This window comes from Ambystoma mexicanum, chromosome 5p (genome assembly GCF_040938575.1).
Source record: "Ambystoma mexicanum isolate Mex_15411 chromosome 5p, UKY_AmexF1_1, whole genome shotgun sequence".
Lineage (NCBI taxonomy): Eukaryota > Metazoa > Chordata > Amphibia > Caudata > Ambystomatidae > Ambystoma > Ambystoma mexicanum.
The window spans coordinates 577,969,813-577,991,620 of record NC_090930.1 but is presented as its reverse complement, the minus strand read 5'-3'; positions in this window follow the sequence as shown (position 1 = coordinate 577,991,620).

The following is a 21,808-nucleotide window of genomic DNA, read 5'->3' as shown; positions in this document are numbered from 1 at the left end:
GGTACTCAATTTTACCACCTTGTGTCCTATCCCCTTGCTCTCCTATGATTGCTACAAATACACTTTTCATGTCCCCTCTTGCTAATGATACTCCTGCTGTATCTTTTCGAGTAGGTATATCCACTTGCTAGCCCCTACCATAAAGGAGGGCAAACTGCAAATTAGGTTATGGATATTGATATTGATAGTTTATTTCTATCGTGCTCGTACTCAAGTGTTTCAGAGCGTGACAAGGCAAGGGAGGGGAAATGGGAGAACAAAACAGCGATCTTACTAGGCCCAGTGACATTGAGAACGTGCAAGTGCATGGGAGAGGGGGAGGGGAAAAGTGCATGGAAGGGGGGAAAAGTGGAAAGTGCGAAACAGAGGAGAGACAGATAAATAATAATAAATAATAAAGGCAACAAACAGTGGTAGTGCAGCCAGCAATTTGCAAGTGCTACGTTTAAGGCAGCAGACAGGGTAGGTCTGATAAGTGCTGGAAGAAAAAAGGGGGGCTGTATGGGTACAGATACAGACCCCAGTGCAAGGGGTGGCCTGAAGGCAGTGCAGGAGGATGGCACGGTGAGCAGGTACCTGGGCCAGGAGGACAGAGGGTGGCCAGGTGCACAGTGCTAAGAGAGAACAGATCAGCATGGGAGAGGGGAAGCAAAGGCAGAAGAAAGAGGAAGATCTTGAGGTGCTTACGGAACTGGAGATGGTTCTCCTCAAGGTTTAGCGTGGCAGGGATGCTTTTCCAGAGGGAGGCCACAGTTGAAGACAGAGATCTACCCTGAACTTTTTTTCTTTGAAAAACAACTGACCCTGAGGGAGTTAGAGGTAGAGGAGTGAAGAGCTCTAGAGGGGAGGTATTTGCGGAGGGATAGCTGAAGGTATTTTGGACCCATGCCCCAGAAAGCCTTGTGGACAATGCAGAGGGTTTTGAATTTAATCCTTGCATCCACTGGAAGCCAATGGAGAGATTTCAGAGCTGTAGAGATACGATCCCAGGGCTTGAGGCCAAGGACAAGTCTCGCAGTCCTGTTCTGGATTAGTTGCAGAGGGCGGAGAGTAGAGGCAGATAGATTTAGAAAGTGGCTGTTACAATAGTCCAACCTAGAGAGAACCAGAACTTGGGATACCATGAACTTCCGGGGGAAGGAGAGGAAAGTCAGTGTACCTCTAAGGGGGTGCAGTAGGAAGTTTTGACTTTTTAGAGACCTCAGAGATGTGGGCGGAGAAGGAATGGGTGGAGTCAAAGATGACCCCGAGGTTCCTAGCCCCGCATATGGGGGTTGGTGGAGGGCTAAGGGAAGCTGGCCAGAGAGTAAGGGGAAAGCATGTTGAAGGTGTGCCGATGAGGAGGATCTCCACTTTGCTGGCATTCAGACAAAGATCATTGGTGGCACACCAATTTTGAATGGCAGTTAGGCAATCAGAGATGAGAGAGGGAGAGGAGGTGGTCAAGGGCAGTCTGAAAATGAGTTGAGTGTTGCAAGCGTAGCACTGGAGATTTGAGCAGAAAATGACCATGCTGTGGGAGAGAGTTGCCAGGTATTGGTTGAAAGGCCAGGGCGAGAGGTTAGACCCCTGGAGAACGCCAAAGGTAGAGAAGAAGATAGATGATAGGAAGGACCCAAGTAGGACCTGGGAGGGTCGATCAGAGAAGAAAGAGGTCAGCCAGGCCATAGCCTGATCAGTGATACACCGGTTTTCACGGAGACAGTTAAGGAGGATTAAGCTGAGAGATGGCCAACTTTTTCAGGAGTTTTCCCAGAAAGGGAGGAATGGAAATTGGGCGATAGTTAGCTGGACAAGAAGGATCAGCTGTGGGTTTCTTGAGAAGAAGATGCACAAGGGAGTGCTTGAGAGGGGAAGGGAAGGATCCTGAGGCAAAGGAGTGGTTGCAAAAATATTCAAAGGCCGGAGCGAGGGTGTCAATGTGGTCCCTGATTGTTTTAGAGGAACAGGGATGAACCTGTTTTGATGAGGCTTTCATAGATCGGACTTGTTTAGTGACCTTGTCAGGGGAGAAAAGAGGATAGGATGAGAAGGATTGTGGGGGGTGGCTAAAGGAGGGTCAGCAAGCACAGATGGAGAGGGGAGAGGAGGTGTGCGGGTGGAGAGGGTAGACAGGATGTCCTGGGTTTTTTAAATGAAGTGAGACGCAAGGGCATTGTGAAGAGCCTTGGAGGCAACATGAGCGGTAGAGACTGCAGCAGGGTTGACCAGCTCCTTGCGGATTTTAAAAAGTTTGGCCGAGTTGTTTGATGCCGCAGAGACACAAGCTTGAACATGGACTTTCTTCTTGGTGAGGACAGGGAGTCGGTATTGCCTTTGCAGCAGGCGACAGGCCATTTTGTCAGAGGATGAACGGGAAGCCCTACATTTCCTATCAGCTGTGCTACACTTATGTTTAAGTGTAGCTAGGTCAGAGTGATACTAGGAATTGCATTTGGCTTTGGATGGATCCTCATGACAGGGGCAAGAGTATCAAGAGTATCAGAAATTGAAGAGTAGAGCAGAGACAGGGCTGTGTCAGGATGTGAGACAGCCAGAGGTGGAGGGGGGGGAGAAAGTGGCAACAAAAGCTTCAACTGACACATGCTTCATCGGCCAGATGTCCGAGAAGGTAGGTGGCAGTGTTGGGGTAGGCTTGGCTTGGGGGGAAGAGAGGGCGAGATGAGAGGAGAGGAGGGAGTGATCGCTCCAGGAAAAAAGAGTGGTCAGGGGGATGGAGAGGGGGAGGTCAGAGGAGATCAAGACATCGAGTGTGTGCTCTGCAGAGTGAGTTGGGCCAGAGGGGAGGATGGACAAGGAGAGGGAGTCGCAGAGGTCACGGAAGAGTACAGAGGACGAACAAGGAGAGTCTAAATGTTTATTGAGGTCACTGAGGAGGAGGAGGAGGAGGAGGTGAGTGGTAGAGGCCAGGAAGGAGGAGGAGAGGTCCGCCAACTCACAGAGAAATGAGGTGATTTGACCAGGAGGCCAGTAGATGGTAGCCACAGTAAGAGAATGAGAAGGCGAGAGAGAAAGCCTACAGACAAGGCCTTCAAAAGAGGAGTAGGTCTAATGGGAATGATAGAGGCAGGAATACACTCAGGAAATATCAGGGCTACTCCCCCACCGGACCGGGAGAATCTGGGTGCAAAGAGGATCTTATCGCCATCAGGGAGGAGAGTGTCAAAGCTCATGACAGAGCTGGCCGTGAACCATGCCTCAGTAAGACCAATGACATCAAGGTCTAGTTCTTCAAGGAGGTGGCAGATGTCAGAGGAGTGTTTGACAGCAGAGCGAGAGTTGAGAGTGGCAATATGAAGAAGGTTGCTAGCCTTAAAGACCTTCCGGGAGGGGTACAGATCAGAGGTACACCCTGCGGAGGAGAAAGAACCCTAGGAGGTGCAGAGGAGGAGGACGAGAGAGAGGGCCGTGGAGGTGCAGTAATTCACAGAATGTGAACCTACCTAATGGAATGGTCAGCAGCCAGTCACAAACTGTACATGTGCAGGAAAACAACAGATGGCCAGGAGGGTGGAAACAGGACCTCACTCTTAGTGAAAAGCAGATGAAAGAGTATCTCTGTCCATTGTCTGCCATGGTATGTAGTGTGCAACTCCTCTCCCCTTCTGCAGAAACAGCATCTGCATTGCCCAGAGCCCAGCCGCCCCCCCTTTTCACCTGTGTCAGTCCTATGTTTACTTTCTCCCCCCGGTTGCAGAGGATAGTTGACCAGTTCCTACTCGTGTCCCTATGATCCTCCCATCTCCTCTGCTTTCGACCGCTTCTCCTCTCTTTGTTCAGTATCCACTGTTCATCCTCCCCTTCACTTATCTCCTCTTCCACAATACTGTCCTTAACCCATATTTCTGTCTCCTCCTCCCCCTGTCGTGCTCCTCATCGTCCAGTTTACATTTTAGCTTCCCTGATGTCCACCCTTGCCCAGCCTTTGTGTCTCCCCCCCTCTCCCCTTTCTCCATGCCTCCTTCTCGATAACTCTCTCTGCTTCATCGAACAATGCTCAGGGGCAACGCGATCATCTTGGAAGCAAGACGACACAGAGCAACACAGGTTTGATCCCCAGCTCTGTGCTAGAAACCTCTGTGTATTAAGCATGTTATAAATAACCAATTACAATTAGAATTACAATTACATGGGTTGCTGTGTGCTTTGTTTCTATGTCTGCCAGATACTTCTTCTCTCCCTTGTCATATGTCCCCCCCCTTTGTGTTCCCTGCTTTTCTTTATCCCCTCCTCTCGTTCTGGGGACACCCGCTGCGTGTTTGTATACACTGCTTCAGGTCTTAATGCTGGGTACACTCCAGACAGTGGAGGCGGGGCACTGGGTTGATCCGTTGCATCCTCTTTTTTATTGGTTTGGTTTGCTGCCTCATCCTTTTTCTCATCATAAGATTTCCAGAGCCCTATTATATTTTGTCTACTCTTTAATTTAGAGCCTTTTACTAGTAGATATGAGAACATTTGCCCCATTATTTTGCTATCAAACATTCCCTCCCCTGGCCATGTGTGCAAGCACTCTCCCGCAGTGTCCTGAACCCATTGAAATGTTTCTTTTATTATTTTATCACGATACAGGGGTAACTTTTCACACATGTGGTTGAGGGGACAATCCAGAAAAGCTATTGTTCAACTCCTTCTCTTCTCTCTTCTGTCCTGTCATCCTGATCCCCTCCCCTTTCTCTATTCTCGCTCGTACCCCTTTTACTCTCTTGTTTGTTGTTGCACCTTCACATTTATTCAATTCTCAAACACATACTTTCGACTCTTCCTCCTTATGCCCTATCCACACTCTCTCTGGCTTTCTCCACTGGGCCACCCACACACACCTACCATGCACGCTGGCCCTCTCCACAGGCCCGTCCACTCACTCCATGTTAGTATGTCACCGGCCCTCTCTACGGGCTCACCTTTACCTATACTAATGATGCCGGGATACTCCCTTTGTCCAAGCTGGTGCCCACCGCTTCTATGCCAAGAACAATATTATACACACAGTACCTTTGGTGTTGACCCTTCCTCCTCGGTCTAAGCCACAAAATTAACACTACTTGACAACAATTAATCATTACAAACATTCTGACATATTGTAGTCTATAGTCCTCTTCCTTGGCTACTCCTACAAAAGAACACTGCTTCAACAAATCAATGCAAAATGCAAATGATGTAACTTTACAATCACCTGCACTACGCTCAACTCACATCTAACAGTGTCCGCCTCTCACTACACACCTCTCTGCTCTAACGCAGGTGTGCCCCACACACATCCACTCCCTATGGGTAGAGTGCGCTATAATCTATGACTACTATGACTGATCATTCTCCCACCTTGTGGATGTCGCCCAATCACTGTATAAAAGAAAATCTCTCCCCCCTTGGAGGAATGCAACAATGATACAGTGTGTTCATGCATGGGTGCACTCACATGTCCTAGAGATCCTCGAGCACAGGACCAGACAGACCTTTCTGAACTTGACATCTGCAGGGCCTCCTCGGTGGTGCACATAGGAGTGGTCTGCGGTTGCCAGATCCGTGCACCCCAGGAGGTCGGCCATAATACCCCCACTTGGCCGAGGGAACTGAGGATCTCGCTGGGCCCTCCAAACTGTGTCATACGTCCTCCGCGAGCACGTAGTTAGTAAGGTACAAAAAGTAATCCAAAAAGGAGCCTATGCCAGGGAAGAAGTAATCCTGTTTATTACAGCTGGGCAAGCACAAATCAAACAGCACAGTGGAATAGAACTGATTGTTAAGAGCCGACAAAACCACCCACTACAATGCAATCTTTTATACAGTTAGAACATTATTTGCATATTGAGGAACAGTTGTCATTAGTGTTTTGATGGACATTCTACTAAGCTGATTGGTAGGACCACATGAGTCCCCTTTATACCTTGACATAGGTTAGTTGAAGATTATTGGTGCAAAACAGTCTTGGACCACCCACCCCCTTGTTCATCACCTCCCCTGTGGCACCACATTCCTTCCCGCTCCACCCCTTGAATAATGTTTAGCGTGCAATATGTAATTGTGCTGACTTCTGGAACTTTATTTATTTGCCATTGGCCAGCACACATTGTAAAAATGTGAGACACCCTGAGCTTGTGGGACGGGAGGCATTCACACTGCATCCGACCAATGAGGGGCTTCTTGGGTAACATTGAGGAAACAATATACTTGTTGACTTTCAGGGACACCAAAACTCACCATCTGATTGGCTCTTCCTTGATTGCCACTTCATCCTACATCCTTCTTCCCAGACCCACCTGCCAGAGGGCAATTTGAAACCACAGATCAAGCTGTGAGTGTGCCTCCCCAAAAGTATTTTTTGTGAATTTGAATTTCCCCTGGTCCTTGTTCCTGCACCCCACTGCCTTAGAGTGTTTGCATGATTTGTTACATGTGGCCTACCAAGCAGGGCCTATCTGTGTCACTTCCCTTTGATCTACTTACCTGTGGCTTGTGCACTGTGACACCCCACCTGTTATGCCACCATATTTATCTTGCACCCCTACATCACACACTAAAAGCCCCTCAAGTCCTTGCTTGAGCACCCCTGCCCCAATGTCATCCCCTGCCTTCTCGGGCTACATGTGTGCCCTAAGCACCTTTACTACAGCCGTCAAAGATAACCTGATCCATGTATGGGGTGTCCCCTCCTGTTCCCCTTATCTCTACAGCTGGTAAGTACACCCCCCTAGACAGTGCTGTATCAGCACCTTTACTACATCTTCTGCCAAAAATATAGCTATATCTCCCATGGTTCTTTGCAGCAGAAAGGCTGTGAGGCTTTTCTGAAATGACAAGGCATCAATGTTTTCCCCAAAACTCTATTTCTAATAACATTTGACTTGCTGGATGGATTTGGATGAAATTGTCCAAACAGAACATTTGTCATGCCCCGCTCCCCTCGGACCCCCCTGAATGTCAGGTTTGGGAACAATAAGTTATAAAATGAATATGTTAAAAAAACACCACAGTTCTCTGCTCATTCAATTTCCCAAAGAGAAAAGATGCAATATTTGAACAGCTGTAGCGAGGAAATCGCTGGGCAGATTTGGACCAAATAAAAAACCTCTTAGGTGCAAAGCGTTGACTTAATTTCCATGACTGGCTTGCTGTAAATCCATGTAGGATCTTTTAAAATATTCAACAGACAAGTGGGTGCCCTCTGCTCTTTAAAACCTTTTATATCACCCTTGGTACATTGCAGCAGAGAGAATGAGCAAGGCTAATAACCTTTGCATTGCTGAAAGGATTTCAATGAAAGTTTCCAAACAAAAAGGTTGGCAAGGGCCCAACCAAACTGGACATTTTGGGAGCAATTTGTTAAATTGTAATTGTAAATAATGAAAATGTTATCAAGAAAACATACAATTGCAGTTTTCAGCCTACTGCCATTAATTTTGTCATGGAGAAAAAGTACAGTTTTTGAACAGCCGCAGCGTGCAATCGCTTGGCAGATTTCAATCAAATAAGAAACAATTTGGGCACAAAGCATTGACTTCATTTCTGTGGCTGGTTTGGCGTAAATCCATCCAGTAATTTTTAAAATATTTGACAGAGACTTGGGAATGTCCCCAGTTCCTTAAACTCCTTTTATATATCAGCCTTGGTGCTTTGCAGCAGAGAGGCTGAGAGTCTGTTCATAAATGAAACGCCACCATTTTTTTTCGCTTGATGCAAGTGATTCCAGCGATATTACCGGGAGAAGCCACAAATGAAAGAACTCAAATGATGCAATCTATCTTTGGAATTAACTCTCCCACAACCTTACAATGCTCTCCACATCACACAGAGACTCAAAACACTTCTGTTTATGTAGTCTCTCATAGGGGAACAATGATTGTTTTGAACGACAGAGCTTTGCTTAGATGACATGGCTATAGGTGATATACCAATAGCAGAAGCAATAGCAATTACATAAGGCTAGAAGTCGGCAATGGCAAGGAAGACACTATGTGTAGGTGAGATTTTGGGGGTGAGTTGGGGAGCCATTACGGGTAGACCATTTTTGGTTTATCGTAGGAAGACCAAAGGAATCTCATGAGATTGCAACAACGCAGTAAGATGCACACAGTCCATCAGCCAATGAAGCTCGACGGCAGGCGAGCCTTGAACATTGCACCAAACCTGGTGACTTACATAATCTGCATCACTTGAGTAATGTTTTGAATGACAGCCATCTTCATTTTGACTCCACTTCAACATCTGCTTGCCGCTGGACCACTGTAACTGCAGCATTTTGGGAATCCTCGTTCATGGATGTCGAACTGCAAAGATGTTATAAGAGATATTAGTATCCGGCGAGGGTCAAGCAGAATGCAACACGCATTCTGATTGGCTCTCGCCGGGTCCTTACCCGGCCGAGAATCCTTTGATGGGCGTGGCAGCCCCTCAGCCAATGAGGAGGCTGGAAGCGGGGCCATCCCCTCTCCGAGCCTCCCTGCGGCAGAGAGGCTGCCTTCGCCCCCCGCCGGGGACTCGGGTAAGGCTTTTTTTTTTAAACTCCCTTTCCTCCCTCCCCCGCCCTACTCCCACTTACCTGCTTGTTCCTGCTTCCCCGGCGAGGGATGAGGGAAGCCTCCAGCCGTGTGGAGACTCAGAGCGGGGCCATCCCCGCTCCGCGCCTCCACACGGCTGGAGGCTTCCCTCGTCCCTCGCCGGGGACGCAGGTACGTTTTTTTTTTTTCTTCCCTCCCAACCCCACTTACCTTCTGCTTATTTTTTTTTCTTTCGGGAGCGGACACGCTGGGAAAACTTGTGTTCCCAGCGCGTCCGCTCCCGATGGCCGCCATGGAAAGGGAAGACGGACTCCGTTTTCCCTTTCCATGTCGGCCATTTCCTTGGTCGTTTCTTTTTTTTTTTTTTTTGGCTGCAGCGTTTCGGGACAGAAAAAAATGCTTTTAGAACCCCGGTCACGCACATAATGCGGGCGGGGTACTAATAGCAATATAACCCTCGCGGCGGGGGCATTATAGACTCAGGTAATGCCCCCGCCGCTCAGGTTATATTGCTTAATTATTGCCTGATGTCTTCCGCCCCTGGTCCATTTCGGGCTAGAGAGACTAGCTAAGTCACATTAATATATTTCTGCATCTCAGGAACATATCATTTGAACATTATGTTTTTATAGCCTTTTCTCACCCTGTATCATTACTCAGAGTGACGCATATGTTGTAATGCATATTTTGTATTATTTCTAAACAGATGAGTTTTCCATTTAGTTATTATTACATGAGGGTTGTTTAATTAACCTTGATATAACATTCATTTATTTTGAACTGTGCTACTGTTTTCCATTGACATCAGTCATGAGAGTATAGCCTTCCTTCGGAACATGTTACCACAAAAGTCAAAAGGTGGTGTATCTCTTAATTGTGCTTGTTTTACCCTAATTATTGTGTTGGCTCTTTGTTTTTAGGAGTGTGAGGGCTGAGAAGGCACTTAACCCTCTACACATCCTTGTACTACTGCAGGGCAGAAGTCACTTTTTCATAAATGTCCACAATGGTCACTGTTTGAGCTATCTGGAATTTATGAAGAGGTCAGGCACAGAGATTCTTCCTGTTGTCATTCATTCCTTTCGATGTTGGGACAGAATGTCATGCCACGTCTCTTCAAGCTTTCCCATTACTTTGGCACTCTTTGTTGCTCTGGGGGTATGGTGCGATGACACTGAATAAGAGCAAAACCTTTTATAGATTGTAGCATGCGTGCTGGGAGCAGTTTGGATTGGCAAACAGCGTGGGTCCCACTTAGCAACCTCCTCATTCAATACTACCACCTCCTGCTTACATAACGTTGGCTCGTTTACGTGGCTACATATATCTTTGACATCTATTTTACCTCTGGATTGTTGTGTGCCACTCATTATTGGTGGATGGCATATGGCCACCTTGATTAACAGTGGATTCATGAATTTGTAATAGCCACCGCTCGGAGTCATGTTATATTTATTTGTGGCTTTTCTACACCTGATAATGTTATATCATGCAATAACATATTTCCAATTACATTGTATGCAGTTTCACACTCCCTAGCAGTAAAGACTGAATCATGATGAATGATTCATTTTGCCATGTGATGCATGATAATAATCACATGCAATCTTACTGGGTGATTTAACACCAATATGAAATAAGGAAAAATGGGACCCAATAGACCCACTACAGCTTTGCTGACAAGAAAAAGTAGGAAATGCCTTGATTTTAAGTTTTGTTTACAATCTCACAATCTAGAAGGAAGTTAGGAAGTTCAACATCTAGTGCTAAGTTAATATCAAAGGGACTTATTACAATTAAGGCCTGCACTGGTTCCCTACAACTAATGCTGCAATTGTGGAAGGTAAGCCCCTTTGGGCTCAGAAATATCGCCGGGCATCCCCCACCCATATTTTAGAAAGTTATGATATTTTTTGTCAGTTTTGCTGGAGTGCACACAGCACACAGAGAAAATAAAGAAGTGTTGCAAAATTGAAAAATCAGCAAATCGTTACTTTCCTGTTGCATCTATGTAGTGTAAGATGCTTTAAGGGGAATGGAATCCTTTTTGCTGTATTGACCCTGATGTTCATGGGCTTTTTTCTAAGATGGCCACTCCAGTCTATACCAGTGGAGCCATCCTTTGTTGAAGCCTAGCCCTATCCAATTGGTTGCCTACCTCCTATTTCATCCAATCAGGGCAACCGAGAGGCAGAAGCCGGCCCTAGACTGAAGGCCTGCATCTAAGGCCCTGTCTGTGCCTTTCCAGGCCTTGCTGGACTGTCCGCTCCCAAATAACATAGAACAAGAAGATAAAAAATGTGACGTGATGTTGGATACCTTATCTACTTGCTCTGTGACTATGGCATCCCCCATCTGCAATTACGTGAGTGCTGACTGTTTGCTCTGTTTGCCTCCATCATCTCTCATGACTCTGGGCCTGTGCCACTCCTGACAGTCTCACTAACCTATCTCAGTTGGCATTTTACCCCTGTTTCACAGTCTACAACTCGTACATTGTCTTCTCTTCTTGAGCTCTCACTTCCACTGCTCCCACCCTGCACTGCAATACTTTGATGTGCTCACAACCTGTGTTGTTAGCACCTGTGTAAAATCGTATTTAGGTGTCCTCACATCCTGCATTGTTAGTGCATGTCTGTGTAAAAATTTACATGGATGTCCTCTCATCCTGCATTGTTAGTGTCTGTTTAAAAAATTGTGCGTAGGTGTCCTCACATCCTGCATTGTTAGTGCATTTCGGTGTAAAATTGTATTTAGGTGTCCTCACATCCTGCATTGTTAGTGCCTGTTTAAAAATCGTATTTAGGTGTCCTCACGTCCTGCATTGTTAGTGCATCTTTGTGTAAAGTCATATGTAGTTGTCCTCTAATCCTGCTGTTTATCCCCTGCACTTGCCTCGACTCACCCTCCACCACTGGAGGTTGCACTTACCTTTCTTCATAGCACTTCTCCTGCTGCTCTCCATGAGCACCACAGCACCTATACCATCCCTTTGCCCCCTGCACTTGCACGTTCGGAACACTCACAAGGCATAGTTGGTTCATCTTCCCCTCCCCATTGTCTCTTCTCCTTTGTTGTATTTCATTATTTAACATTTCTGTAAATAACTTTCATCCCCTGTCCACTCCCTGTTGCCCTGTGGGCACTTTGAAACAGTATTTGTTTCCTGTATGAGCACCTAACAAGTGAACAATAAATACATAAATGAATACATAAATAAGGCAGTAAATTGAGCGATAATTACACCAGATGGAATAACCATTACCACTGTGGTGTCTGGTGGATTTATCTCCACATCAAAAAGTGACAGGAGTATGCACAGGCCATCAGTGGTAATGGTAATTCCACCCGGCAGAATTATCACCAAAAAGCAACTTCGGAGAGTAACTCCACCCAAATCATGGCAGAATTACCACTACCAGCGATCGGGAAAATTGACATTAATTCCACTGGAGGCAATAACATCATTGCAGGAACAGGAAGCCTGGCAGTGACCATCTTTAAAAATCCAGTCTGCTCTGAATCCCACTTTTCCTGTTGCCATCCAAAAATAAGAGATGCGTTGGGTGGGGGGGGGGATTTCTTAGATATCAATGTGTGCCCAACATCCAATATCTTTTTGACTTTGATAAGTATATGGGCCTCATTACGACCCAGGCGGTAACAACATGCTAAAAGCAGGTGTTAATTCCTCCATGGCGCTAAGGGACCTCGGAATCAGGCGGTAAGGGTCGGCGCTGTTTACGCCGCCGTAAACCCCTTACCGCCTGGGTCCTGGGTCCTAATGAGGCCCTATGTGTTGCACAAGTGAGATAATCGGAGGACTGAGACCCTACCTCGGGTTTAATTAGTAAAGGTTATATCTCACAAAAAAGCTGCACCACAAACTAAATGTTTAGCAGATTTATTGGTAATGTAGCTCCACTCCTGTGGAAAAGCCCATACAATGACACGTGTTTCGGCACATTGCGTGCCTTTTTCAAATCTGGCCACTAATTATTGTCAAAAAACATACAGTACTTGAATTCAAAGGAAAATACTTTGGTATGCATTTAAAAAATGACAGAGAAGGGGGAGTGGTTGAGAGGAGAATTATTAGGATCAGATATAAAACAGATAATGAACCACAAAAACTAAAGAAAAAAAAAAGAAATTAATAAGTCTTATACGTTTCAGTTTTTACATACATGAAACATCATGTCTCAGTCGAAAGAAAAATATCTAGTTTCAACTATTGTTGCTTTGACTAAATTTTCATTTCTGAAACTACCTTCCAATTATTTACTATTTTTAACTTCTCCTTTGTAATTATATCAGAACGTTATAAGCTACAATCCCCATTATTAGTCTGAATGTTGAGTCCTTTGCTCTAATAACACATTACTTTAATCAAAAGATGTTTACACTATAATGTTATTACTTGTCTCTTCTAATAAAGAGTTGAAATTACAAATTTAGCTTACCATGTATGCGTATATTTCTTTTTCAGTCTTAGTCATGTCACAGGAGCAGGCCAAAGGAAAGGTGCAGTACATGAGGCCACGAAGGCAGATGTTTAGTGAGGCTGTCCTCACAGATGAGGTCCGAGCTCATTCTGATGAACTATATGACTCAAGGCTCAGGAGGACATCTGTGCAGATGAAGTCTGCCATCTGAGCCAGCATAAGGGACTAGGTTGTGGCAGTGGGCATGATCCCACAGGAGTGAGGACTTCTGCAAGTGCAGAAATGACCCCAAGGCCATGGTCCGCAGCCTAAAGTGGAAACACCAGTGTGAGACATATGAGACAGGAGGCAGCACAGTAGAGTCCCTTGTCTTGACCCCATGGGAGGAGAAAACAAGCAGCATCCTCAATATGCCGAAGTTTGAGGCAGCCACCAAAGCAAATCTGGTAAGTATGAATACACCCACTTCCATGAGCATGTACGGGCCAAATATGCATGTGAGCCCATGCAACCATGAGAAACACCCATGTGTATTGTGAAAGGCTAAGTGGCAAAGTGAAACCCCAGCTCCATCACATGTATAAGACCCATGGCCCGCCAAACAGGCAATGATCCCATGCATATACCGTGTAGACCCTCAGCAGACATTCCTCCTACCTTGAATTAGCCATTTTAATTGTCCTAAAATCAGGCAAGCCCATAAAACGGCATGTGTATAGGATGACAATCCATCATGTTTCATGAGTGACTTGCAAGCCCATATATAATTAATCATGATGAGTGACAGCATGTCATTGTCCACCCAACATGTTCAATTGAATTAGGGTGACGATGCGGGCAATCGACATTTCAGGGTATGTCCACTGGTGCAAGCACACCAACCTCCAGCCCTGCACTGCACAGACATGGGAAAAGCAGGAGGAAGAGCATGTGCGATGCACCAGGTGCAGGGCACAGCAGTGCCATGTCAGCCATCCCATGGCTCCCTACAGCTGCACCAATCCATTGGGCCATGACTCCCCCTCATCACCTGAGGCAGACAACCAGGCCCATTTGCAGCATTACCTGGATACAGGGTCTGACACTGCTGCCAGCAGACCATGTAATACAGGTGACAGTGGATATGCACCCCCAGCTTCACCCCAACACTCCCACTACCCACATTTCATGCAGCAGCATTTCAGCAATGCAATTTTGAGGAGGCTAGAAGCAATGGAGCAGCAACAGATTCACATTGAGACCATTGTAGGACACATGTGCTGCATCTTCAGTTATCTGTCTGTGCATGAGTTAATTCTTGCGGCACTATGCATTGGTGGCATGCTACTGCATAGTCCTGCTGGGCATAGTTGTGTGGGTTGGTGGGTGCCATGTGCGGCCTGAGAGGGCAGGACCTGCATGTATCTGCCATTGACAGGGCATGCATTGATCAGTACTGGTAATGTTTGACCCCCCTTTTCACATGGCATTCAACTGGTTTGGCAGGATTATACTGTGTGATGGCACATGTACTCACCCAGCATCCATGTTTGTTGCCCTCTGTGGCTCTCCAAGTACGCAGGCAGGTGCTGTTACGCAGGAAAATTGTATCATGGGTGGATACAGGAAATCAGTCACAGGAGTGTGTTATTGTCAGGTCAGCATCACACTTAGCCTGCAACTTCATGGAGTGGAACTGATTCCTGTTTAAGTATGCCTCGTTGGATGCCTGGGGGAACCAATGCCACATGTGTGCAGTCAAGTGCCCCAAATATTTAGCATGTGTGCTGCCTCATAGAAACATGCCTTTGTCAAATGTATCTTTGCGAGGGTGGTGGTCAGGGAGATGTGGCAGGATGCATGTCACAGAATGCCTCTAGCACCAGGCAGAGCACAAGTGAGAAATTGTGCTAGGGCATACCATGCAGCATGTCCATAGTGTTATGGAATGTGCCACTTGCATGAAAATGTAGCACTGACACAAACTTTAACAGCAGAGGTAACGCTGTTGATCTGGCTCTGAATGTTTTTGCAGATCATGGGCAGTACCCCTGCAATGGTCTCCCTGTTCAGCCAATACAGGGTAATGAGCTCGGCATCAGTAAATGCTCTAGGTGAGGGTCTGACTCAGGGAATGAACGCTTACCTTGCATGGTGTCTCCTCCTCCCTGCATCATGTGCCCTGAGCTGCTATTCCTGCCTCTGCTGCTCAATGTGGAGCAGGAGAAGCTGCATATCCCAGTTAGTGACAGCTAGGGCCAGCAGGGTGTTGGAAAGTGTGTTTGGGTCAGGTGTGACCCTTATGTAGCCTTTCAGATTGGATTGAGTGCACCTGTGACTTGTTTCCATCTTTGGGTGGAGGTAAATGCACCTTAATTTTGCCGGAATTACTGTCCATTTTCGGTGGTATTTCAGTGATACTTCAACTTGTAATGCTGCAGCAATACCATTTCGCTTCTTGGCTGTAATTCAACTGGCGGAATTAGCGCTGGCGAAATTACTGCCAGATGCCGGCACTATTTTCGCTGGTGCTAATTCTGCCAGCACTAATTCCTCTGGTAGAATTAGCACCCATTTTCATGTACCCCTGATTCAGCAGTGCAGTATAAGTGGTGGTAATTCCATTACATCTACTTTTACTGCATACTGCCATACTTGTAATGAGGCCCAAAGTGTTCATTAAATGTCACAATATAACTAATTCACGAGTTAAAAATAAGTTTGATTAACTGTTAAAGTGCTACAGGCTGATTACACGAGACCTGAGTTTAACAACTATTGCTCCTGCCTATTTCATCATCCAGTGGTTCCACCATCTGTGAAGAGGGAGGTTACTGTGGGTTTACGATCTTATCTCAAATCCCAAAACCTCACATAACATACTTTGCAGTAAAGTACGAATCGAAAGCACCTACTTGTGTGGCCTTCTTCCACCAGGGGAGCTGACAACAATAATAACTTGGCGTGGCTAAAAAAATAGTAGAGTCCTGCACGAAGTAACAGCACAGTAAATGTATACAGAGGTGGGTAGTTCTGTTTAAGGGATTCCCTGATAGAGGCAGCACAGTAAGACTGTGCTAAATATGTCAGCTTAGTAGAATGCACATACAGGAATCCAGCCTTGTTTTTTGATGATTGTCATTCAGGACTGTGGTCTACAGAGTAAGACTCCTCATGTCAGACAGTAGAGATACTCTGTGGATTGCTGTAGCATGAAACAATGGCATCTTGTAAAGGTTGCACAGGCATGCATGCCATTGCAAGGTTGTGACAGAGCTAGCTATCAGTTCTGTGATACCTAGAAAGTCAGTGGGCCTCATTAAGAGTTTCCTGTAATCCAGGCCAACAGAATCACTGTTACCGGCACTTGATCTGCTGGAATTACTCGCAGATTACAAGTGCCAGTAAGAGATGTTAATCTCCATTCCATAGAGTCCCAATGTGCTCCATGGGGGGATTTGCTGGTATTACCAGCACCAGCAATATCGGTGCTGGCAATACTGGTAGTTTTTGCTGGTGGGCTGCTGGAATTCCTTCCAGCACTTGGCTTGAGTTAATTCCGGCCACCCCCACCAGCAACCCTGCAGCTTTCCGGTGCAGAAGCATGCCATGTAACATAATTACCAGCATGTTATTTCCACACCGGAAAACCTAGATGAGGGCCACAGCCTTTGCAGAGATCATTGGGGAGAAGTGGGGTGAGGAGTCATGTGTATCTCTAGTTTTTACTGGTGCTCCTCATCTTGCCATGCCTATTCATGTATGCTATTAACTGCTATGTCTGCAGTCATCGTGGGTTGCTGATAGAAATGTGATCTGCAATGCCGGTTGTCAGCGCACTTTGTAAAAGAATGTATGCTCCTTGGAGCAAGCTGTTTCAGTAATCAGTGAGCCAATCACTGCACTGCTTGATGCAGCAGGTCTTCAGGAACACCAGAATAGGCAGAGTTGTGACTCTGTGGAGAAGATTGGTGACTACACCCAGGGTAGGCAGTGGCAGTGATAACTCAGTGCTCATGTCTATATCTTATCTGCTGGCTCTCTTTGCAACTGCAAACTTGAGTAACTAGAGGTCAAAAGTCCAAAGCAGACAAGAACAATGCGTTCTCCTTCACCCACTGTCCACATGATTTCTGCCATGTCCTTCTGTATCTACAGGCCATGCTCACATTCTGCAACCCACTGCCCAAATACTCCCTCCGTTTACCTACTTTTTAATTAGTTGACTGGATCTTCAGTCTAAAATATATTTCCGTCAGTCTTGTGGTTTGCCATGTACATGTTTTCCCTCTGCTCCCATTGTTCCCTGTGCCTGTATGATGGCAGTGCCACCACCCACTGCCATGGGTGCATGCTCTCTGCCCTGCCAATGGTTGCACACCTCCACCCCTGAATAACTAGAATGCGTATAAAAAATACACAGGACTTGATGGCCTACAATACTGTCGGGTTGTGGAGCAGTAAGGTGCCAGTCTGATGTTGGCACAAGGTGCAGGAAGACGCATCTACGTGAATGTGTACCGCTTCAGTTGCAGGGATTTGCCAAGCAACTGAGATTGCTCAGCTAGTGATCTGTGAATCCCAGTTATGTTGCACTCTGTTACCTACCCATCAATTGGCAGTGATTCTCTTCATACGACATTGCAGGTTAGATGCCATCTCCTTTACCAGCTTCCTTGGAGTAAGTGTTTGCACAGTCGGCTATTTATTATGTGGGAGTGGGTACACACGTTGTTACATGGAGCCATCACAAAACTGAATGCAGTGGGTATGTGTGGTGAAGTCTGGTTACACAGCAGGAGATATGAAATAGATGGATTAATTGAACTCACAGGTAAAATTGTAAGGGAGAATTCTCATGAATGTGCTAATTCCCTTCACCTTAGAGACCCTGAACAACTTTGCTGGATTTCTAGGACTTTAATTTTTACTTGGAAAGAGTGTGAGCCTTCTTTTTCCCACTCTCTCATGTATTTTGAATGTGTTTTACTCTTGTGTTCTTTGATTATGGAGTTTTAGACAACTCCATAGACATCTTCTTTTCATTTGTGTCACACAGCACCCTCAGTGCAGTGACACAGGGAAGCCTTCTAGGCTTTCCCAAGGTTTAAATACCTTCTCTGGGATAAACTACTGTTTCCCAGAGAAAGTAAAGTGAAATTGACTTTACTAGTCTTTTCAAACTCCGAGACCCAGCACACCCTATTTTACAATAGAGTGCTGGAGGGATTACCTAGTATCCCCTGTGTCTAGAAACTCATGTAGCAGCCAAATGCTACCCTTTCCTCTCAAAATGGCTGATGGCAGTGGTTTTACAACAAAATACCATAATTTTTCCCGACAGCGAACACCGGTAGCGTTAAATCGCAGGAGCCATTTTTTTCAAGATGCCATCTGAGCCCCCTTTGTTTAAACACGTCCCGGTCTTCTTTTTTCACCATTTCTTTTTGGAAAGGTCCTTCTAGAGTTTGTCTCTGCACGCCAAACCAGATTTGGTCCCTTTGTTCCTACGCCTTTGGTGGGCTTCAGGACTGGAGGCTGCCTCTGGCGCCCGAGTGTCTGGGGTGGGCAGGAAGTGAGGGAGGTGCCTGAAACTCCTTGTGCTTAGTCTCCTAGGAGACCCAGATGCACTCTGGCATAATTGGCTGGCTGACTGTCCGGCAAGGACAGCCATCCTGCTGGATAAAAGGCAAGTCTCTTAGCTTGGAAGGCATAGTCCACCACTGGAACAAAAGAACCGAAGACGAGCTTGAAGAGGACGGCTGCTGCAACTCCTGGATCGTTGGTTTGCCCGGTGAAGCCCTTCTGCAGGTCCGACTCGCCAAGTTCATCTCGACAGAGAAGCCCTGCAAGGACGACTTCTCCCTTTGAGTTGGTGGGACCAATCAACTCGACACTAAGCCACCTGGATACCATTCTCGGAACTGCTTGTATTTTCCTCAGAGTGCTGCAAGAAACCGAATAACCATGGAGAGGGACACCAGTGTGTGTGCTTGACTACAGCTACAGGAATTGAGGATTTGCCATTTGCCAGCTTTTTGACCAGTCCCAGTGCAGTTCAGGAGTCCCCCGATGTCCTCCCTCTTGTCCTCACGACTGAGGCTCAGGAACAGCGAGATCTGCAGGAACTGCCAGGAACAGACGTCTTCAGCTGCATCTTTTTCTTCATTGTAAGGTACTGTGAAAATCTGACCGAGTGAGTTTACCTCTCACTGCGAAAGTGCTTGAAACTTTGGCAACTTGCAGGCCTACTCAGCTTGTGACCCAACATATGAATCTTTCTTTTACTAACTACTTCTGAGAACTTTGGCAAAGACTTTTCCTTTTAACTACCACAACTGCTTTATCCTCTACAAGACTTCAGCCCATTGACTTTGGCCTAACCCATTGCATTGAATTAACTCCTCTGGTGAACTCAAACTATTTGCACTGTTTAAGACTAACTGTAATCTTCTTTTTATTAACCTATGACTTTTTGTTCCTTCTTCAAAGTACTGTGAATGCCATTTTGCTCCTCCTTCAAAGTAGTTTACATGCCTCAGAAATGTACAGTGTAAAGTACTGAAGTATATTGTTGTGTGATATAGATTTCCCCCTTCTAGTGAATGTTTTATAACTGACTGTGACATCAATTATTAAGTGTTTTACCAAGAAACCTTGAGTGTAAGAGTTTATTTGAATACTTGTGATTGTAGACCTCTGTGTAACATCATAACAGCTCACATTCCCTCTTGAGATAAGCCTGGCAGCTCAGCAACGCTACCAAAACTGTGTAGTACAGACTTAAACCAAAGGTTGGTTTGCTTACACCTGTAGTCCTAGTTGTGTGTAGTGGTCTCAAATTGTACTGCATACAAACTATGCCTAAGACACATCATGGAGCATTTGCTGTCTGGTGAGAGTGCCTGGTGTAGGTGAGAATAGCAGTTGGATGTTGAATTATGGGGATGTCTTGGGTGATGTGCTTTGTGCATATCTGTAGATGTTAGATTGGTTGTACTGATAGTTGTCAGTAATCTATGGGGTGATTGGCTCCCTGGTCGTATATTTGGGTTCTATTAAGGGTGTTTGATGGGGTATGTGGGTAGTCAATGTGTTTTGGGTTTTAATGGGGATGTTCGATGGGGTATAGTTGCATGATGGTATGTGTGGATATGTTTAGGTCTTATACGGTGTGTATGGATGCCTGCAGTTGGTAGCTAGGGAGTGGGGGTATTTGCTAGAGTGCATGAATGTCCGTTTGGCACTGATAGAATAAACTATGAGGCTGATTAAACAAACGTTTTTCAATCGGATTGTGCCATTATAAAACCCTTCTGTGGATCTGTCCCTAATGTGCGCTGGCACACATGACAGTATGCTGCATGTGCGCCAGCACACATCATGCATCTCACTACGTAAATGCTTTTTTTTCTCAGAAGTGTGTTCTTTGTCTTGTTGCAAAAATGTGCATTCCAGGGATGTTTCCCTAATTACCATATGTTAATTTCGATGCTAATTATTGACACGCGTTGCAAGGAGTGACAGGTTTTGAACACTGTCTGCTGTATATTATCCCCCAGCACCTGCATCACCAATAGGGGCATATCAATGAACGCATACAATTGTCATCTTTTATGCCGATCAGACTTTTCTGAAGGCTGTCTTTGTGACAAGCAGCTGGCGACCGTGAAAAGGGCCAATACAACCTATCCTGCTCAGTGAATGTGCAGACGCTATAATGCTAAGAGGGTAATTCATAGAATTCAGCGCACAAGTGGCGCACGTGGCTGGCGCACAGTGTGCGCGTGCGAATCCCTGCGCCAGCCGCGTGCGCCAAAATACATTTCCGCGCACAGCGTATTCATGGATTCCAGCCACCAAAACCAGCCGTGGCACACAGTGGCGCAGCGACCCTGCAGCAGCGCCAGTTACGCCCCCAAGAACGCCCCTTGCGCAGGGAAAAGGCATCAAAATCCCCAATCCAGCGCAAAGGGCTGCGCTAACCCTGTACCAGCACGGCAAGCGGGGTGCGTGTATCACTGGGGTGCGCGGGAAGTTCCTCACGTTATTTCAGCTGGGTATGTGTATTTCAGGGGTGCGTGGGAAGTTTCACATGCGATTCCATCAGGGTACGTGTATATCAGGGGTGCGCTGGAAGTTCCACACGCAAATGTCCTGGGTACGTGTATTTCGGGGTGCGCGGAAACTTACACACGTGAATTCAGCAGGGTACCTGGGGTGCGCTGGAAGTTTCACTGGGGTGCGCTGGAAGTTTCACATGCGAATGTCCTGGGTACGTGTATCTTGGGGTGCGCTGGAAGTTTCACACGCGATATCAGCAGGGTACATGTATCTCAGGGGTGTGCTGGAAGTTCCACACGCGAATGTTCTGGGTACGTGTATCTTGGGGTGCGCGGAAAGTTTCACACGCGAATGTCCTGGGTACGTGTATCTTGGGGTGCGCGGGAAGTTTCACACGCGATATCAGCAGGGTACGTGTATTTCAGGGGTGCGCTGGAAGTTCCACACGTGAATGTCCTCGGTACGTGTATCTTGGGGTGCGCAGGAAGTTTCACACGCGATATCAGCAGGGTACGTGTATCTTGGGGTGCGCGGGAAGTTTCACACGCGATATCAGCAGGGTACGTGTATTTGAGGGGTTTCGTGGAGTACTACACGTGAATTGGCCATGTGGGTCCTCCCAGGTGTTCGCTCCACAACCTCCACGGCCCCTGCAGGCAGCCCACACCACGGGGGACTAGCCTGAACCCCCACTCATGTCCCCCAGCACTGTGGGGCACCTGCCAGCAGGCCCCCAACTCATGTCCCCCTGCACCCCCACCCCCCAGCACTGTGGGGCACCCTCCACCAGGCCCCCAACTCATGTTCCCCTGCACCCCCACC